Source organism: Ambystoma mexicanum, chromosome 5q (assembly GCF_040938575.1).
Source record: "Ambystoma mexicanum isolate Mex_15411 chromosome 5q, UKY_AmexF1_1, whole genome shotgun sequence".
In the NCBI taxonomy this organism is placed as follows: domain Eukaryota; kingdom Metazoa; phylum Chordata; class Amphibia; order Caudata; family Ambystomatidae; genus Ambystoma; species Ambystoma mexicanum.
The window spans coordinates 781,186,439-781,205,686 of NC_090933.1; the positions used below are offsets into that span (position 1 = coordinate 781,186,439).

The following is a 19,248-nucleotide window of genomic DNA, read 5'->3' on the forward strand; positions in this document are numbered from 1 at the left end:
GTAAACACCGACACAAAAACAGCTGTGCATGTGCGTTTGCAGTTTAAATGTGAAAAATGTACCCCTGCTAACATAAAAATGTCAGGGAAAATACATGGTGCGTGCTGATAAAAAGTAATGCATATTAGGTTTTGCATGTAAAACACCACTCAATATTTGAAAAGAAAAACCCACTTTGTTTCCATGAAAAACGTTTTGTAAGCCTGAGGCAAACACTTTGCTTGCTGTGAGACAAATGTCACAAAGGACTCCCCCAACAGAAAAACTGACTCGCATCCATCCCGGTGGTTTACAACAATAAAATGTGGCTTGCCTGAAAGGTGTGGAAACCAAGTGTCCTTTAGACTTGCTGTCTCTAAAGGCAGTTATATGCAGGACAACTGTTTTGGCTGATGCATGACCAGAATGGAAGAAGGAGGTGTGAAAACAGGGGCTACAATTATGTGATATAAATTTCATCCACCTGCTACTTAGGGAACTGTAATGGCCAGTTAAACTAGACTCCTGGCTGAACTGAAAATGCCTCGGATGTAAGAGTTGACAAACTGGTGAAGGGTGAAATTGTGAATGTGGAGAGTACATTACATATTTATAACTTATGATTTCGGTGAAAACGGCAGGAAATTGCCAAATGGTTGTGCAAAATGGTGCGGACCTGGCATGATTAGCTGAATCAGAAAATATTCATTATTGTGGCATTTAGTAGCAAGTCACAGTTTAAACAGATAACTAGATTTTTGCAAAAAGTTGACACGAAAACAAAGGGGATTGCAAATGAAAGTTGACAAATGTCTGTCCCAGACTCTTAAACCAATCCATAGAGAGAGGCGGGAGTGGGAGAAGGGTAACTGTCCAATCCTATTTGCAAGAACTCTTACAGGGTATTCCCCAGGATTGTAAACTTAATAGTGTAATCGTTGCTATATTAAGGAGATGCACTATGAGGAAGGGACAGAGCTGCTGAAAATTACCATTGAAGGGGAGCTGTTAAAATTACCATCAAGGGAGCTGCTGAAACTTACCATCTGACAGCTGCAATGAGACACCAGAGGATATTGCTGAGTGCATCTGGGTGGAGCGGTCTATTTCTGGGAAGGCCTAAAAGCTGACTGGGTCCTATGGTGGAGTCCTGGGAGCCATCCTTGGAGTGGAGTGATCAGACCCCTGCCCTATCTCTCCAGTGGGTCCTGAAATGCAGCTGGCTCTCCTGATTTTTAAACAAAGGTATTCTATTTAAGTAGAAGGGAACACTTCACGTTTCAGTGGAGGGGGGTCTGAAATCCAAAATTCTTCAATCATCCCAATTGTTCTGTCAGACTTCCCCGACCTTGAGCAAAGTAGAAGCGGGGGGGCTGAAAAACAAACCGCTAAATCACCCTGCATTTATTTTAAAGCGGAAGTGTGTGTGAAATAATAATTGCCATATGCATTTGCCCAAATTTGTAAAACTAAACTGCTAACCTCTTAAGCATGCAGGAAAATCGAAATTGCACAGCACTACATTTGAAATTGCTTGTGTTCACTGACCAGCGCTAATTATTTCTTGAATTGAAATTGAGAACATACTTTGATTGTCCGTTCCCCCAATTAATTTGTGTGATTTATTTGTGCAACAAGAAGTTGATTGTGAGCCACAAATAAGGTGGCGGGTGTAGTTTGTGCAATTTTTCTTAACATCTAATTCAAATAAACAAATATATTTCCTCACACCGTCCTGGTTCTTGGCTCATTGGTAGCTCAGTGGGAGGGATCCAAGGGGTATTAGATGAATTGGAGATGGAGCTGAATAAAAGAATCCATTAAACAATTTGCTGCGTGACACCTTGAGTGGGGAATAGGCAATCTCCATGTTGAGGGTGACCTCTCAAACTGTTACACATTGAGTCCTTCAGTGCAAGTCCCATGGCATGCGAGAGCTCATTGTGCATAATTGCTGAGTAGAGTTGAGAAAAATTGTTTAACCATACCTCCTCAGATATACTACCAGGTAGGTTGGTCTCAGACCTTTGTGGAAGTTGCCCTTTTTCAAAACATGGCACTATCTCCGTCGTTTACTGCATCAGGCAGTCTTTATCATTCCTTCTCTAAGTAGTCTGGTTTCTTTTCCTTGACCAGGGTTTTATAGGATGTTCTTAATAAGCGTATAATGGACCTATCAGGAACATTGATGTTCTTTAATTCTGATATAAGCATCTTTTTTGCTGAGCGGCAGTCATTGTCAAACCAACTATCATACTTGGTTTTGTCACAAAGGGTTCGATCCTTGATATTAATTCCTCAAATGTGGAGAGGATCAGAGAGCTATTCAAGTTCCCAGAAAGTAGAGAGAGTACAATAAAGGAAGCATGGCCTTATAGAGCATGATTTTCGCCCTCAGTATCCAACCAGTGTGTGGTCTGCTTGGCATTGCCCTGTATCATGATATTGGAACTTCTTGTGTTGTGAGTGATGTTCTCCTTAACAGCGTGGAGAGTGATGTAATCACGGACAGCAAGTTTTAGGCATAGCGGTCGGTGATCACCATCAGTGCGGTCATCGACATACATCTCTTTGGTTAGTGTCCACTCTTTTGTGCTAATGAGGACTTTATCAATGTTGCTGTTTTTTCATTGCACCTTCAACCTGACAGGCAACATCCAGTCCAGCACCCCAAAATGAGAGCTCGAAACATGGATAAAATAATGTGTTGCCCATACAGAAACTCTTCACTTTTACATCACACTTAATGAATGACGGTTTAAAAACTGTTCCAGTTCAACCAAGTTTACAATTAAAACTGTATAAAACACAACCTTGCTATTTACACACTCAAAATCTCGATTTACTTGACCTGCTACAAAACTAATATTACTTGAGCACCACAACCCGTAGACCCGTTTTGTTATTTGCACTACGTCTTAACTTAGGAAGGGATCACTTGGGATGATGACACTCCCAATTTATATCCCCTGATAATTGCCCCTCAGTGGAACGTCATATTTTCACAGCGCTTAGAAACAGAATTAATCCAGCTTTGAAGTGCTTCATAAAAATGTGAAAATATGAGTAAGTCAAAGACTAATGAACTACCACAGCACAATAAACCCAACCAGTGAAAACTGTCCCTTCACTAAAGCATGAATACTCCTGAAGCAGTGATACATTCTCCCTCGTGCTTCAAAGTCGAGAAATGTAACCAACCGGTCCCCGCTTACTCCCTACCTAATATATACTTAATGGCAACAAAAAGGTTCGGGCTCAACAAGTTGTCGCCTACTATGTGTGCTCTGCCAGTGACGAGTAACCAAGGGTCTTTTCGCCACTTTGAGTTGCCTATGCGATACCCTCAGATAGAACATTCTGCTTTTGTTTTGCAATGTACTCTTAACCCCTTAAGTGCCTTTTGGCACAGACTTGCATAATAGCCTGGCAGTTAGGAATCAACGCAATACACGACACATACAGTAAAATGCTATACCAAGGATGTCCCAGCGTAATCCACTAGTGCACCATTAGAATGCACTTTGCTGGATGGTGCACATCACAGCTCACCGCGGGTTACACACAGTTCACTCGCCCAAAGGACGACAAAAACACAGAGCACGTGTGTGCCTCTCCACATGCAATTTCGACTTGGAATTCTGAGGCCCGTGTGCACCGGGCGGCCACAGTCCTGGGAATGCGTGCGCAGGGAACAGCGCGCTTCCTCATGTCGCTGCCAATCCCACAGGACAGTAGACAATGCCGCCCTCTGTCAGAGCCGGGGGTTCATGGCATGGCATCACAATGGCGCTGCTGTGTGCAGCCCCGTGACATTGCAAGAATGGCTAGCACAGAACTAGGAGGATAACTAATACACACTTGCCCAGCAATCTTTCTACAAAAGGGGAGAATACATACGTTAAAGAACCCCACAAAATAGCAGAAAGCGCAAAGGACACTGGCATTGCACGCGCCAATGCGGCTGCCGGAGTGGACTGTGGTGGCATGATTGCTAGAACACAGTTCCCTTCCCTCCTCTCTGTAACAATCCCTCAACATCCAATGATACGCGAGTTCAGGGCAGGGTTATTCTATCGTTAAGATCGTCATCGGGCCTTCTCTTTGACCTCTGTTTAAGCCTGGAAAACGTAAACAAGCAGTTACTCACATTAAGCAGAGACTACCTTCCTATTTCTTCCTGTCCGGACTTACTGCATCTGGGGTTTGCTGTCAAGAGGGAGGAATTGTCAAAAAAAAAGGCATTGAATTCATCGGTTTCACGTGTGCTCGGTGGCTCCCAGCACAAGCTTCGACACAGCAGTAGCAGCTGTCGCGTGAGAACACAATACCTCGTGCGCCATGTGCAAGAAAGATTGACTCGGCGAGGGCCGGGCTGGGGGATTTATGGAGGCGTGGTGTGTGTGAATCAGACCCATGGAAAACAGCCTGTCAGGCACGCTAACAGGACCGAACTTCTCCTGGCTGTGAAGACATTGCTTGAAGCAAAAGATGAAGAGAAGCGCGAGGTGGCCGACTCCAGCACAGCGTGCACAATGCACGCCTGTTCCACCCACTGGTGACATCCTACTCAGAAAACAAAGCTAGTTCTGGCAGCTTGGCGATGCTTGCTAATTATGCAGTTATTTATTTTATTTTTTACATGTATATAGCGCACAGACAGCCCAAGGGCATTGTGGCACTGTTACTTGCAGAAGACAGTTACATTGCATTGCTGCGTGGCTCTCACCTGGAGGCAATCATTCAGTGACAGCTTACCTAAAATGCCACATTCACTTAATTATAGCGAATGTCCACTTTCCAAAAAAGAAACAAAATTGTGAAAATCATTGGATTAGAGGAGTGCTTTAAATGGAACTAAAGAAGTGCAGGTACTTATCAATCTAGGTTTTAAGCGGGCTGGGGATCAGACCTGGCAAGGTCCAAAGGTTGCTCTGTGCCAGGGCCCTGCAGAGACTCCCCAAACCATTTTAGTTAAATTTACCCTGTCTCCCCGTCCAGTCATGTAGTTGTCTATTTGTCTCGCATTCAATGCGTCTCGCTCTTCGTGTCCCACTATCTATTTGCATCACTTTCAAATTGTCTCTCTCCCCCACTTACCCGTGCTCCAATCATGCTTACCCTCTCTTTCACTCTGCAAAAGTCCCTTTTTCCTGAGCTTGGGCCTTGGCACCCTGGTACACTGAATCATTACAAACAATGATTCCAACCAAAAGCTCAGAGTAATGGTGCACTTTTAATACATTTTCTTGAAATCTGATTTTGCCCAATGCAGCCTGCTCTCAAAGTGGGCCATCAATCACAGACTGATTTTGCCCTGTTTTGCCACCAAGATTGTGAGATAGTTAAGTTGCCAGGGTTTGAAGAAAAGGAGGGTCATAAAGAAACTAATAACCATGAACTATGTACAACAAAGAGTGCTTAAAGGAGAAAGTCACTGATAAACTCTCAAAATCCCCATTGACAGAAGGTGACTGAATAAATAAAACGAGGAGAAGACAGATGTATAACTCAGCTTCAAACCTAATCATCATAATGAGTTGGTCTGCAGACTTTACTGAGGGCAACATACCATGAACACTTTTTGTTTCAAAGGGGGTCCTTTTCTTCCCCCTTCTAATTGCAGAGAGAGGATGCACTCCAACACGGGCATGTTAGCAGTATTCCCGCTGCAGTTTTGATTGCTTGCACCATGAAGAGCAAATGCAAGGAAAATCAGGCGAATCAGAGTTTCAGTGGATTCTATGGCACGACAAGGAGGCTCATATTATGCTTTCAATCTTTACTTCTGACAAAATAGCAACAAAGAAAAAAACTTAGTTTAAACAGTAACCTTTTTCTTTTTTAAAACAGAGAAAATACAAACCATAAGCACACAGTGCAGGAACCCAGCCCAAGATGGTGGCTCAGAACCAGCCCCTCAACCAATGAGGATGAACCCACCCCCATAAATGTCCTTTACTCTAACAGCAACTCCTCTTTCTTTGCTGCTGACGCACGAGATAGGTCCTTTTGTTTCACGCTCGTCCTTTCTTCGGTGAAGGTGTTTTAGTGATACATTGTTTCTATATTTAATCGTATCTGTGATAATTTAACATTACGTTTGAACATTGCATTCCTTAATTGTTATTCTGGCTGCTCGGTGTGAGGCGTTCTCTCTGCCTCAGTCATGCCCTGAGTCGGCCCCTTTCTGCTGCCTTCCTGCCCACTGCCCCTCCTGTCCCATGTTTATTCATGCTTCGCCTGCTCGGCGAGGAACTTTTAGTACATTAGCGCTGCTCGCGCTTTCCTTCTCTGCCTTTGTTCTTCGCATCTGCTCGACCCGTGTGTTTATTTATAAAATTAGTTTAGCTCGGCCGGTGGCGGAGCGACCTGAATGTGTGGCGCAGTCACGCCTCATGTCAAAGAGGCTTGTTATCTTGATTTAACATTCGCCTGCTCGGCCTTACAAAGGAGGAACTGCCTCAGGCAGTAATAATATTGCAAATTCTGCGTTGCTTACGCAAAGTTGTTGAATTGTATTAGAGTGTGGGTTTCTTCACTCTGTGTTGTCCCGCCTTGGTCCTGGGGTTTTTTACCTAGGTTTTCTGTATTTAATTATATTATAGTTTCAACACATATACATACATTTCCACATATTTTAAGTGGAATTTTGTTAGGCCTGCTAAGCCTTTTATTTGGTCAGTGTTCACTTTGGTGTGTGTTTTTTCCCCATTGCATTTTATTTTTTCAAATGTTATTAATAATGCAGTCAAATAAAGGGGTAGAGGGGGTTCCCTCGGTTGATGCCAGTACCCAGGTTAGGGCGGCTTCAAAGAAAAGTGATAGGCCCTGTGAGGATGTAGGTATGAGGGGTTTGGGGGAGGCCTTCCTAGCTCTGCCCCCGTCGTTCTCCAGGGCTATAAAGGATTCTATGGATTCAGCGCTGTTGAATCTGTATTCTACCTTAGCTTCAGCTTTTGACCGGCTAATTAATAAAATTGCCGACTTCCATCCTAGTCCTGTTCAGGGACCTTCTACAGCACCCAGAAAGTGCACAACTAAAATAAAGCATTTGCAAGGGCAGCTCAGCCCAGTTCAGAGTTCTCCCTCTTCCCCTGATTCCCCTTTTCGAGCATTAAAACGTAGGTTTGGTGACAGTGTTGCCCAGTCTTCAGCCCCAATTAGGGTGACCTCTACTCCTTTGTCATCCCCGGATTCCTCTGAAGATTCAGACTCCCCGCCCAAGAGGAGAAAAAGAAAGGTTTCATCAGTGGGGGTGTCCCAGACTCCTAAGGAGCAATTGCTAGATGACAGCAGGCACGTTTTTTGATCCCTCCCTCGTTCAGCACCCTAGATCAGCAGAGTGGCGCCCTTCTGATGCAGTCTCCTCTTTCCTTCACCTTTGGGTTAGGAAAGCTCTTCCTAGTGAGGACAGGAATAAGCTACGTTCAAAATGTCCACGTCCTGTTATCCCAGACAAGGTGGCAATGACTCCCGCTATTGATCAATCCATGGTGGCTTTTTTGTCCCAGAGGGGTAAAGACCCAAAGAAGCAAGTTGATGGGGCACTTAAGAGTTGTCAGGATAAGCTTTTGGACATGTTGGGGCCCTTAACCCAAATATTCGAATTGGCAGAAGAGGCAGCCATCAATGACTCGCAAAAAGATGTTGAAGCACTCAGGGGCTGGGTGCAGCGTTCCGTTTGCCTGCTCGGCAACGCTAATTCCAGCATTTCTAAGGAGAGGCACAAGGTGCTCCTTAGACGCATAGATCCCAAGCTACAGGATATGGCAGATGGAGAGGCTGGTCCCAAAGCTCAAGGAAATCTTTTTGGGGACAAGTTCATCAAGGACCTCTCGTCTTATGTCCACACCTTTACGGCATTGGATAAGACCCAGACAAACATTAGAAAGGTTTTTGCACCTAGAATTTTTGATAGGCCGGACGAGGAAGAGCCCGCTCTTCTGGCCGCTCCCATTTCAGGGGCTCTCCCCGACCACAACAGTACACCTCTAGAGGGGCCCATCATTCTTCCTCTGCTCCAGGAGCGCAGACGACCTTCTATCCCCAGAGAGTTACTCAATGGAGAGGTCGGAATGGCAGAGGTGCAGGTAGAGTGAGATCCGCTCCAGGTATTGTCTCGTCTCGTAAATGTTTCTTCCCACAAAGGTTTGGGGGGCAGGTTGCTATGGTTTCTTCATCATTGGGAAAGTCTCACTTCAGATCCATGGGTGTTACAGACTGTTCGGGGATTTCAGATAGAATTCTACTCCCCTCCATGTCAACTCTCGCCGCCTCCACCTCTTGTGTTCAATCAAGAAAAGCAGAAGCTGGTGGACGCGGAGATCCAAGAGCTTGTTTTCAAGGATGCGGTAGTCCCGGCCACATTCAAAGCTTCTCAATTCCTCAGCACGATTTTTCTGGTTCCGAAACCCGAAGAGGGGTTTCGCCCCGTGATAAATCTCAGAGCCCTCAACTCATTTGTAGTTTACCATTATTTCAAAATGGAGGGCATTCATCTGAGGGAGACACTGTTTCCAGGGGATTCGATGGTCAAGTTAGATCTCAAAGATGCTTATCTGGTAGTTCCTGTTTTTCCCCCTCATCATGAGTTCCTTCAGTTCCTTTGCGGGGTGGGGGGGGGTCGCCTTTGGCAGTTTGCTTCCCTTCCATTCGGCCTTTCATCAACCCTGTGGTGTTTCACCAAACTGATGAAGCCAGTGATGGCTTTCCTCAGGTCAAAGGGGTTCAGGAGTATAATTTACCTGGATGACATTCTTCTCCTAGCCCAGGATCTCCGGATTCTACAAGGTCAATTGAATCTGACAATCTCCCTTCTGCAGGATCTAGGATTTGTTCTAAATGCCAAAAAGTCCATATTTTGTCCTACTCAATGTATCCAATTTCTGCGCTTCAATATCGATTCAAAGCACTGCATCCTTCTTCTCCCAGACTTCAGGCTCTTGAAGATTCGGAAAGAAATTTGCCTCATCCTGAAGCTGGGGATTGTGTCCCTTCGGCAGTTAGCGAGGGTAGTGGGAATGTTGTCCGCCTCCATTCAAGCTATATTTCCGGCGCCTCTTCATTACAGGGCTCTTCAACGTCTCAAGGGAAGACATTTGCGCAACAGTCTGTCTTCCACTCAAAAGGTGAAGCTGGATCCGGAAGCCCGATTGGAGCTTCTTTGGTGGCTCAAACATAAGAATGCCTGGAATGGCAGAGCAATCTTTGGATCCTCTCAGGATGTAGTTCTCGAGTCAGTTGGGGGGCCAGGATAGGTCAAATTTCTACGGGGGGGAAATGGTCAGATCAAGAGAGGCTGCTTCACAAATTGCCTAGAATTACTCGCAGGTTCCTTTGTGGTCAGGAGCCTTCTCAAAGATCAGGGGAATTGCTGCATCCTCCTTCGATGGACAATGTTTCAGCGGTTCGATACATCAATCACCTGGGGGGGACCCACTCGAAGGCCCTAGAGGACTTGGCACAGGAGTTCTGGCATTTTTGCCTGGACAGAAACATTCTGCTTCAAACAGAGTATCTTCCGGGGATAAGCAATTCAGTGGCAGACTGGAACTCCCTTTATCTTCAGGACAGCAGCGATTGGATGGTGGACAGGAACAAGAATATATTCGCATTGATTCAGTCTCTTTGGGGTCCCATTCACATAGACCTTTTTGCCTCCCATCTCAACTGCCAGGTTCTTCGGTTTTACAGTTGGAGACCGGACCCTCGAGCTCTGGCGACCGGCGCGTTCCTCCAGGACTGGTCAGATCCTCTCCCCTGTGCCTTTCTTACATTCTCCATGATAGCCAGGGCTCTGGTACAGCTGCGCAGGCAATGCACTACTTTGATAATAGTGACCCCGTTCTGGCCGTCTCAGGTTTGGTTTCCAATTCTTAGAGTTGGCCGTGGACTTTCCTCGCCTTCTTCCTTTTCATCCCCAGCTCCTGACGGACCCGTCGGGTTGTCCTCACACCCTTATGGTTTGGAAGATTTCAGCTCTTCCTTTTGCTTCAGAGGCCTTTCGCACGACTCTATTAGTGTCATCAAGGATTCCTGGGCAGCATCCACCAAGACAGGGTATTCTTCAGCATGGGGCCGCTGGGTTAGCTGGTGTTTGGTTAGACACCTCAATCCCATTTTTGCTCCTCCTGTAGACATAGTAAACCTTTCAGTGGAATTGTTTAAAGAAGGCAAAGCCTATCGTACAATTAATGGGTTTAGATCGGCGATATCAGCTGGCCATGTTCTGGTTAAAGTGGAGCCAGTGGGTAAACATTTCCTGGTTAGTAAAGCTCTGAAGTCAATTAGAGTTAAGGTTCCTCCTAAAGCCAAGTATTCTGTTCTGTGGGATGTTAATAAGGTTTTGAATTTATTTATAGCGTGGTCTCATAATCAGGCATTATCCCTTCAACAACTTTTTTCAAAATTTGCAATGCTGTTATGTCTCGTCTCCATTAAAAGAGTATCTGATATTAAAGCTCTTGATGTGGACAACAAGATCTTCTCTCCTCAGGGAGTTACCTTCTTTGTGACTAAAATAACTAAATGTATGATTTCTTCTGTTTCTTATCCGGCGTTTCCAGAAAATAGTAAATTATGTGTGGTTCAATGTTTGAAATGTTTTGAAGCTAGAACTGTGTTTTCGTCCCCCAGGTACCTTTCAGCTGCTTATTTCATACCGTAGACCTTGTAAGGCAGTGTCCTCAGCTACTTTGGCTAGGTGGGTTAAATGGGTGATGGAAGAAGCTGGAATTGACATTTCTTCCTTTGGAGCTCACTCAGAGGTGCCATGGCATCAAAAGCAGCTCTCCTTGGGGGAGGGTTGGAGCAGATCCTAAAAGCAGCTGATTGGTCCAGGGAATCTACTTTTAAGACGTTTTATCATAAACGGATTGATCATGTGGTTTTCAATGTGATGCAAAGGCTTTAAACTTGCATAATATGAGCCTCCTTGTCATGCCATACAATACCTAATCCACGCACTATCGTGAGTTGGGGTTTAGATTCTATTAAAGACAAGGAGGCGAGTATTATCCCGCCCGCACACCCAGTGCTAACTTTTGTCTCCTTTTTTCAGCTTCGGGTTGCTCTCCTGGGAATACTGGATCAGTGCAAGGTCTTCAGAGTCTGCACCTTGAGGAGTTGGCTGGACTGTTCTTTAATTGGACTTTGGACCTTTTATGTTTCGTTGTTTAAGGCGTCACTTGCAGCTTCAGAAGAGGAGTTGCTGTTAGAGTAAAGGACATTTATGGGGGTGGGTCCATCCTCATTGGTTGAGGGGCTGGTTCTGAGCCTCCATCTTGGACTGGGTTCCTGCACTGTGTGCTTATGGTTTATGTGTTTTTTCTGTTTTATAAAAGAAAAAAGTTACTGTTTAAACAAAGTTTTTTCTTTGCTGCTATTTTGTCAATAGTAAAGATTGAAAGCATAATACTCGCCTCCTTGTCTTTAATAGAATCTAAACCCCCACTCACGATAGTGCGGGGGATTAGTTATTCTTTGCACTTCATAGTGCAATCATAAATGCATCCTGCCACGCACGTACATGGCATGAGGCATTTACATGAATTCATTTGGAATCTGCCAGCTTTTACCAGTTGCTAAAAGCTGTCCGATTCCATAAGAATCTAATGCATGCATACCATCATTAGAATCAGATGCTGATATATATGTATTCGTTTTTCAAAGGTGATGCAGATCGTGTTGTGGGTACTGTGACAAATCAATGTCCGGGGCACCAGTGGTCCATGGATGAATATCGCTTTCTGAACCCTCCATCATCCCCACACCTCTAATACACCAGAAGTTATCCAAACAGATTGGAAACACAAGCAAATTATAAACATCCTTGTCCAATTATGGTAATGTGGACGGAACTGCAGGCTTGTCTCGGAAAGGTTGTGGATCATTGGTTAGTTGCAACACCGCAAAAATCCAATTATTATAAAAAGGGACTCTCCAGTGAAGGTTGTATAAAAAAACTTCATTATTATCACAAAAGACAGTTCTAGCACACTACGAAATAGAACCCAACCTGTAAAGGAATGCAGAGGACAGATGGTTTCAAAGAAGGAAAAGGGATGCACTCTGGATACTGACAGGTGGGTAGTTGGTATTGTAAACACTTACAACAGTTCAAGGATACTTGCTTTCAGCACAAAGGGAACAATGGCTCAAAATGTCACTAGGGGCCTTCTGAGAAGGACGAGGTGGACAGATCCACAATGTACTTTGTGCTTGTAGGTGTTTGACAGAGTCGAGTCGGTTCTAGGGTGCTTTGCAGCTTCTGCAACAGAGTTCAAGATGGCTGACCGCTGCGAGTATCGGGTGGCAGGCAGTTCGGCGTGCAAGGCTGGACGGACGGCTGCAGGCTGGTCTACACGGCGGCTCAGGGTCAGGAATCGTCATCTCAGTGCTGGTCGGCAGATCTGAAGCACTGGTTAAGGTGTCCTAGACGGAGTTAGCGACTGCTGCGTAACGTCAGCAGTGCAGTCGGTTGCAGCTCCGGAGCCTCGACTGGCTCAAAAATGTCTTTTAAGGCGGACGTTGGTAGATGCTTGTTGATACACTTCTCCTAGCTTCTTCACTGGGCTCGTGTCGTCTTTTAAGGCGGAGGGCCCAAATTTGAGGAGTGTGTTGTAGGCAGCTGCCTTGTCCTTGGTTCGGTTCAGAGACTCTCTGGTATGCTGAATTGTTATGGTCTTAACTGTGAAGCTTCTGCCCTCTTATAAGAGCAGCGTGATGGGAGGATATGGAACACGTGATGTCTAGGTGAAGAGGTGCACAGAGGGTAACATAGGTGCAGTTTGTTGTCGAGGTATGCAGGGGGAATCAGCGCTTCAAAAGGCAGCGCTGCCATATCAATGCCACTCTCACACCAGGGTGTTGATCAATGGCGTCAGCAGGCACGAGGAGGGGGCCGAGCTAGAAAAGCCAGAAGGCGGTGGAGGGTAGTCCAGGAGAGAGGTTTCACCATCTTGATATCTCTTGGGGCTCTCTTTATTTTTCCTGTCCCCTTCTATTCCTGCATGCAAGGACCTCTGGATGGGATGGCAAAAGGCAAATGGCACTTTTAAGCGTTCCACCCTTACTTTGCTTTGCAGCACTTTCCTTTTACACTTTGTCTTTACAATGAGAGGGGCACCCCCTCATTCTTTGGTTAATGTTTAGACCATCAAGAGGATTCACTTTCGGACCTGTGTTGGGAGGGTAGTCCATTCCAAAGTCCTCTGCCGTAGAAGTGAAGATAAAATGGCATCCAAGGCAGGGTAGAGCTCTACTACCCATCCCCAGGGATCTGTGGGGGGAACTGCTGTGGATCAAGGCCTGCCTGTCTGCTAGCTGTGGATTGGGCCTCCCTAGCAACCCAGAAGTCAAGGAACTGCTCTGGTCCCTGAGTCATCCATCTAACTGCTGGTGAGCTACACGGACTCAGGCATCGCCTTCCTGTCCCAAACCTCTTTGTGTCATGTGCCATTGGTGTGTGTTAACTGCACTGCACTGCACGTTGAAACCAGTGACCCAGTTCTTAAACTCCAACACTGAATGACTTCCTCAGAAAGCACCTTGAAGCTCAGACACAAGATCAAGAAAGTAAAATAGGCTCTGTCTCCCCAGGTCTATTTTAAAGGATCATAATGATTTCTAAGCCTCCCCTTTTCTACCTTTATTTTACAAAGACATATCCTTTGAACACTGACATTGGGCTATTCCGGTACCTGAACACCCTGCTCATCCAGAGTGCCTGATCATAAATGTCTGCATTCTATGTGTTCTATACAATGGTGGGTTTCCTTAATGGCTTTTTGATTGGTTGTTTGCATTATTTTGTTCGATTAAATGGCTATACTTTATAGAACCTCAATTACACGTGATTTTTTTGTGTACCATTGTACTTAAGTTGTTTCGGTTGACACTGCTTTCCCCTCACAACCCTCCTGAACAGTATACCTGGGCCTTTGCCTGCACCATCACAAAAGACAAGCAGCTGTACCCATCAGGCTATGTCCACTTCACCTTTATAATTGGGACCACTGCTGGTTTGACAGTACTGTGCGGCTATGCAGGCGGCTTAGCCACTACTCATCCATGGACCCTGAAAAGCAGCAGCCATTTTGTCACAAGAGGGTTAACGTTAAGGCTCCCATAAGTCACGTTGATGGTGTGAGGAACCCAAGAAGTGGAGTGGGCTCAGAACATAGCAGGGAGAATTCGTCCTCCGAGTCTGTCTGGCTTGGCCCCCCAATAAATGTAATTTATTATGGTTCTCACCATCAAGTCCGATTTGGGAAAATGTCCAGCTTTCAATAAAGGGCAGGGAGATGAACTACGCGGTGAACCATATGTGGGAGTAAGCAGGTCCGTGCAATAGCGAGTACGCTTTGGTGTTACTGCACATTAACACATTCCTATGTCTTAACTTGGCTTTTGCATGTCAGGCAGGTACAACATGGAGTGGGCACCAGTTCCACCAGTCCTTGGTCTAGTATGCCCAGCGTCTTAAGTGGCACTGCAAAATGAGCCGGGGCTCATCAAGGGGGCGTGGCCTAACAGCGGGGATCTCCTGCTGGCTCATTACACCTCCCTTGAGTAGACTAGATTCTTCCTCGTCTCAGTATTTGGACTATACTTCTCCCTTAGGTCGACTAGATTCTTCCTCGTGCCAGTACTTATGATTTTGGTTACACGACAAATGTACATGGAGTGACAAGGTAAGGGGGGTAGGTGAGGGGGATTGGTGTGGAGTACACCGCGTTCTCCCTGGATAGTCATCCTTGCTCTACAGGGGGGATCCCTCCACTGAGTACCACCTCCAGGGGGACTATCGGGTATCGGCCTCACCACCTTGATGCCATCCAAGGACTCATCACAGTCTTTATGCTTAAAAGTTACACTGCCTCCTGAATAGTAAATCCTCATGACTTTGTGCCTTGGAACAGAGACGCAGACTTTAAATGCATCCTCTGTGCGAAAGTGACTTGGCTGTCACAGCAGCTGTCAAATGGACACCTGTGACACCAGAATCTGGACTGTGCCCCTGGAGAGCAGGCGATGCAGATCAGGATACCCATCCAGCTGGGCACAGGTGTACATCATGCTTTTCGCATGGAGATTATGAAAGGGAGATTTGATTAGCAGATTAACCTTTATGGGATGGAGGGGTGGTGTAGGGGACAGCAAACAGTTAATCAAGCTCCAAGACTTCTTTGAAAACGGACTAAGTCGTCAGATTGCTCAAATTCTAATGAGCCCCAGAGACAGCACCTCACACAGATACTCACTACAAATGCCCTACTCTATATGGCACATAGGTCTCCACTAATCACTGCTACGGTGGAAAATTCCTAATAAATTGAGCAATGAAAATAAATAAGCGGGGCACTTTTTGGGTTTATGCCAGAACGCGCTGCGTGGCGCGTGCAGAAGGTTTCCCGTAGACAGTCCACTTACTGAAGGTTTCCAAAAAGGCATTTATTATTCCACTTGACAAGATAAATGAAGTGGTCTCAGTGCTACTGGCAGCTTCCACTTCTAGTTCCTGTGCTTACGCTTGGAATGATCAGGGAGAAGGCAGCCGCGTCCGGCCATGCACAGGTTCTGTCCAAGGCGCAATGAAATTCGGCCGCCACAAGTTGCATTTAAGGCTCCTCACTGGTATGCAAAAGATGATCTTCAAGAAATGACCCTAATTAAGAGGACATCAGCCATTTTACTAATGCCCTGAATGGACCCACTGGTGATGGTTTCACTATGGTGGTGGTCATTGCCCCTTTACACTGCCTGGCGCTTGACGTGAGGTAACAGCTGCTCTATCAGCTCATAAGAAAAACTATGACGGTAGCGGCCATGGCCCATGAACAGGATTTTCTTCTTCTTAAATTAAGCATCAGTCTTTAAATGTGAACATATTCTCTACATTTACCAAATGCTAAGAACTACTGACCAACATGACAGATGTGTCTCACATTGCAACAGGTGATTTGCATTAGGGGAGAGCAGGAATTGGATGTTTGCAAGACATAGCCAATAACGGTCAATTATGCTAAGAAGGTCTTCAAGAGTTCACCATTTTGAAATCATTATTATTTTGGATGTCTTGACTTCGGTATTTGGTAACCTTGTCACAGATAAAATAAAATCCCATCAACAACATGGATGAGTCCATCTGGGAGTTCTAACTCGGATCAGTACATGGAGATGACAGCTCTAAGAATGGTGGATCTCTTCTTTTGAAGTTGAGCCATTGATGGATTCCCTGCTATTGAATTCGAAGGGCTGAGACACCATGACAGCCAAACATTGCTCTTTAGAGCTTCCAGGCACTTCATGAAAAGCAGCTCAGTCCTACAGTTTGTGAGGGGGGTCACAGTAAGTTCCCTGTCAACAGGGGAGACCCATTCAACCGGGGGGAGGTAGCACCTTAAAACAACAGTCAGAACTAGCCCTTCCCCAGATATGTAAATTGGGGAGTCCCCAAACAACCCCTCTCCCCCACCCTCCCGTATGCCTAAAATGTCAACCCTAATACCAGTCATATCTCAGTGCAACTCCCAAACAGTTGCTGGCCACGGTTCGCTTTTGTATTTCAGAACCACAACTCCCAGAATCCACCTACGAGTAGCTGAGAAGTCAGAATCTACCAAAGGGAGAACCAACAGAATGACTGCCCAGATGAACAGTGAGCCTTCATCACCACCCCGACCCCACACACAGACACACCCCCAACCTGCAAACATCAAAAGGAAACCAGAAAACAAACTAATCACAGAAAAACGAACTTTAAAAGTCACAGCACGACAGGAAAACACCAGACATGGTCTGTTAAACCATGCTGGAAAAGTGGGAGGGGATTAAATGGGCTTTTTAAGCCTCACCTGTTTCTTAGGGAAGAAGAGAAGCACCAATTGGTACAAGATGTCAGGTGAACGCTGAAGCCAATGTGAGGTGAAGAACGTCACAGAACCACCACTTCTGCCCCATAGTGTGGGTTGTACAGGTGAGGTCTTAGAAGGTGTTTGACTGACAGACTAGGAGGACGGGCGACAGAGCAGAGTGGAGAGGTGGTAGCACAGGTTGGAAAAGGCGAAGTATTTGAGAGAGAGTGGAATCAGCGATGTATAGTGTAAGTGTTTTGTAGTTAAGTGGGGAGGAGGTGCATAGGTGTCTGAGCGAGAAAGATAGATGCTGTATAGGAGATAGAAGGGGAGTGTGGTGGTAGTAGTTAGTGTGATAGGGAGTGATAGTTGGGAGAGAGTGAGGCTAGTACTGAACTGTTTAGAAGTGGAGTATGAGGAGAGGGGTGTAAGAGAAATAGGGAGGGGTGAGCCTAATAGTGTGGCAGCAGCAGGGAGAGCAGCAGTAGTGGCAGTGTGGGGGAGAGCAGCAGCAGTGGCAGTGTGGGGGGGCGTAGCATAGTGGCAGTGTGGGGGAGCGTAGCGTAGTGGCAGTGTGGGGGAGCGTAGCAGCAGTGTGGGGGAGCGTAGCAGCAGTGTGGGGGAGCGTAGCGTAGCGGCAGTGTGGGGGAGCATAGCGTAGCGGCAGTGTGCGGGAAGGAAGAGCAGTGGTAGTGCAGAGAAGGGGTGGTATTAGTGGGAGGGGAGTAGTAGAAGGAGTCAGTTGTCTGGGAGGAAGTGGAGTCGTCATGTGGCAGTAGAGCTGGAGAAGAAATAAGTGTTACTATCAAAGGGAAGAGAGGCAGGGTGAAAAGAAAAACATCAGGGGGACAGAGCAGACAGACGCGGGGAGGCGAGGAGGTGGAGGGAGTTGGACGGAGTAGAGCAGTGGAAAGAGCAGAGAAGGGGAGAGATATAGAGGAAACAAAGAGGGCTGATAAATCAATACACCCCGCCCCTTTAGAACTAAACGTTTGAAATGTTGGGCCATTCAGAAAGTCCTTGATGGAGTTAAATACCCTGCTTTCAGGCAATCGCAGTTAGAAAAATTAGTAGCAGACAGTACGGGTTACCAAGCCGTAACACTAACCAGCGGTTACGGACTCTGCGCTAGGAGACAGAGAGGGAGAGGGGGGGGGGAGAGAGAGAAGGAGGGAGAGAGGGAGAGAGAAAGAGAGAGAGAGAGAGAGAGAGAGAGAGAAAGAGAGAAGGAGAGAGAAGGAGAGAGAGAGAGGTGAGAGAAGGAGAGAGAAGGAGAGAGAGAGAGGGAAGGAGACAAAGGGAGAGGGACGGAGACAAAGGGGGAGAGAGAGAATGGGAAGGAGAGCAGGGGAGAGAGAAGGAGAGAGAGAAGGGGGAGAGAGAGAATGAGAGAGAGGAGAGAGAGAGAGAAAGGGAAGAGGAAGAGGGAGAGAGAAAGGGAAGAGAGCGAGAGAAAGCAAGGCACGACCCTAGTACCACTTCCCAACTCCCTTTCCCAGCCAGTTCCTCGCATCACATGGCCAGTCTCATCTTTGTTCCAAGGAACAGTCGCCACTTTTTGAACAGTGCACAATAAAACACTTTAAGCTTTCTTGAGAGTCTGCAAATTATTTATTTATTTTGACATTTGTAACGAGCACATAACCCAGGGACATCTAGGCGCAACATATGAAGGTCATCTGTGACACGTTCTGTGTCAGTTCAAACAACTTCAAGAAAAAGAACAAAATGTAAGCTTTTGGGATTATTTTGTCCTTTTGTTTCTTCCCTCTCTTTTCCTGTTTTTTTGTGCACAGCCTGCAAGCTTAGTTCTATTTGCCATTGTTCTATTTGTCCTGAGGAAGGAGTCAGAAAACAGTCTTATATTCAGCCAGAACTTTGGCAGTAGGTACCATGTGAGAGTACTCAAAGATTTCTCCAGGTTAACTGGTTTAATTTGATGCCCTGTAAGGAACTAACGGGACTGTAAATATACGTAGAGCTACTCGCCCATGCTTTTAAAGTTTCCCAAGTGCATGAAAAAAGATTTTAAAAATATGGCCTTGCTTGTAATTCAGATACTGACAACATTCAAGTGACAAATCGTAGTTATTACATGCACACGTCCTTGATCTCTAATGCTAGACATTCATCTGCCCTTAGGCTGGACCAGGGGTGGACTGGCCTTTAGGGAACTCTGGAGATTTCCCGGTGGGCCTCTGCACCCTGGGCCTCTTTTCTGTGGTATTTCCAAATGTTCTCATAGGAAAAGCATTGGGCTTGCTGAAAATGTGTCATATAGGCCCACTTTGAACTTCATTTCCAGGGCCTCTTTTGGTCCACAGTAATTATTTCCAGGGCCTCTTTTGGTCCAGAGTAATTATTTCCAGGGCCTCTTTTAGTTCCCAGTCCAGCCCTTGGCTGGACTATA

General features: G+C 46.0%; 1 protein-coding gene and 1 long non-coding RNA gene across 14 annotated transcripts in view; one reads left to right on the forward strand and one right to left on the reverse strand.

The window, feature by feature from the left end:
* Window positions 1-19,248, reverse strand: part of PAG1 (phosphoprotein membrane anchor with glycosphingolipid microdomains 1) — an 846,294-nt gene that overhangs the window by 335,050 nt on the left and 491,996 nt on the right. For 2 of the 13 annotated variants that reach the window (XM_069621266.1, XM_069621264.1), the window contains exon 1: window positions 4,174-4,312. The exons of 10 other annotated variants lie outside the window; for them this stretch is intronic. The gene's annotated coding sequence lies outside the window, so the exon portion shown is untranslated. Of the gene's footprint in view, window positions 1-4,129; window positions 4,313-19,248 lie in introns of those variants that run through there. One more of the 13 variants, XM_069621263.1, reaches the window with a different exon arrangement.
* On the forward strand, window positions 5,968-11,395 carry LOC138498638 (uncharacterized). The gene is made up of 2 exons (XR_011278800.1): window positions 5,968-6,022; window positions 11,042-11,395. It is a non-coding gene; the product is annotated as an uncharacterized lncRNA (long non-coding RNA).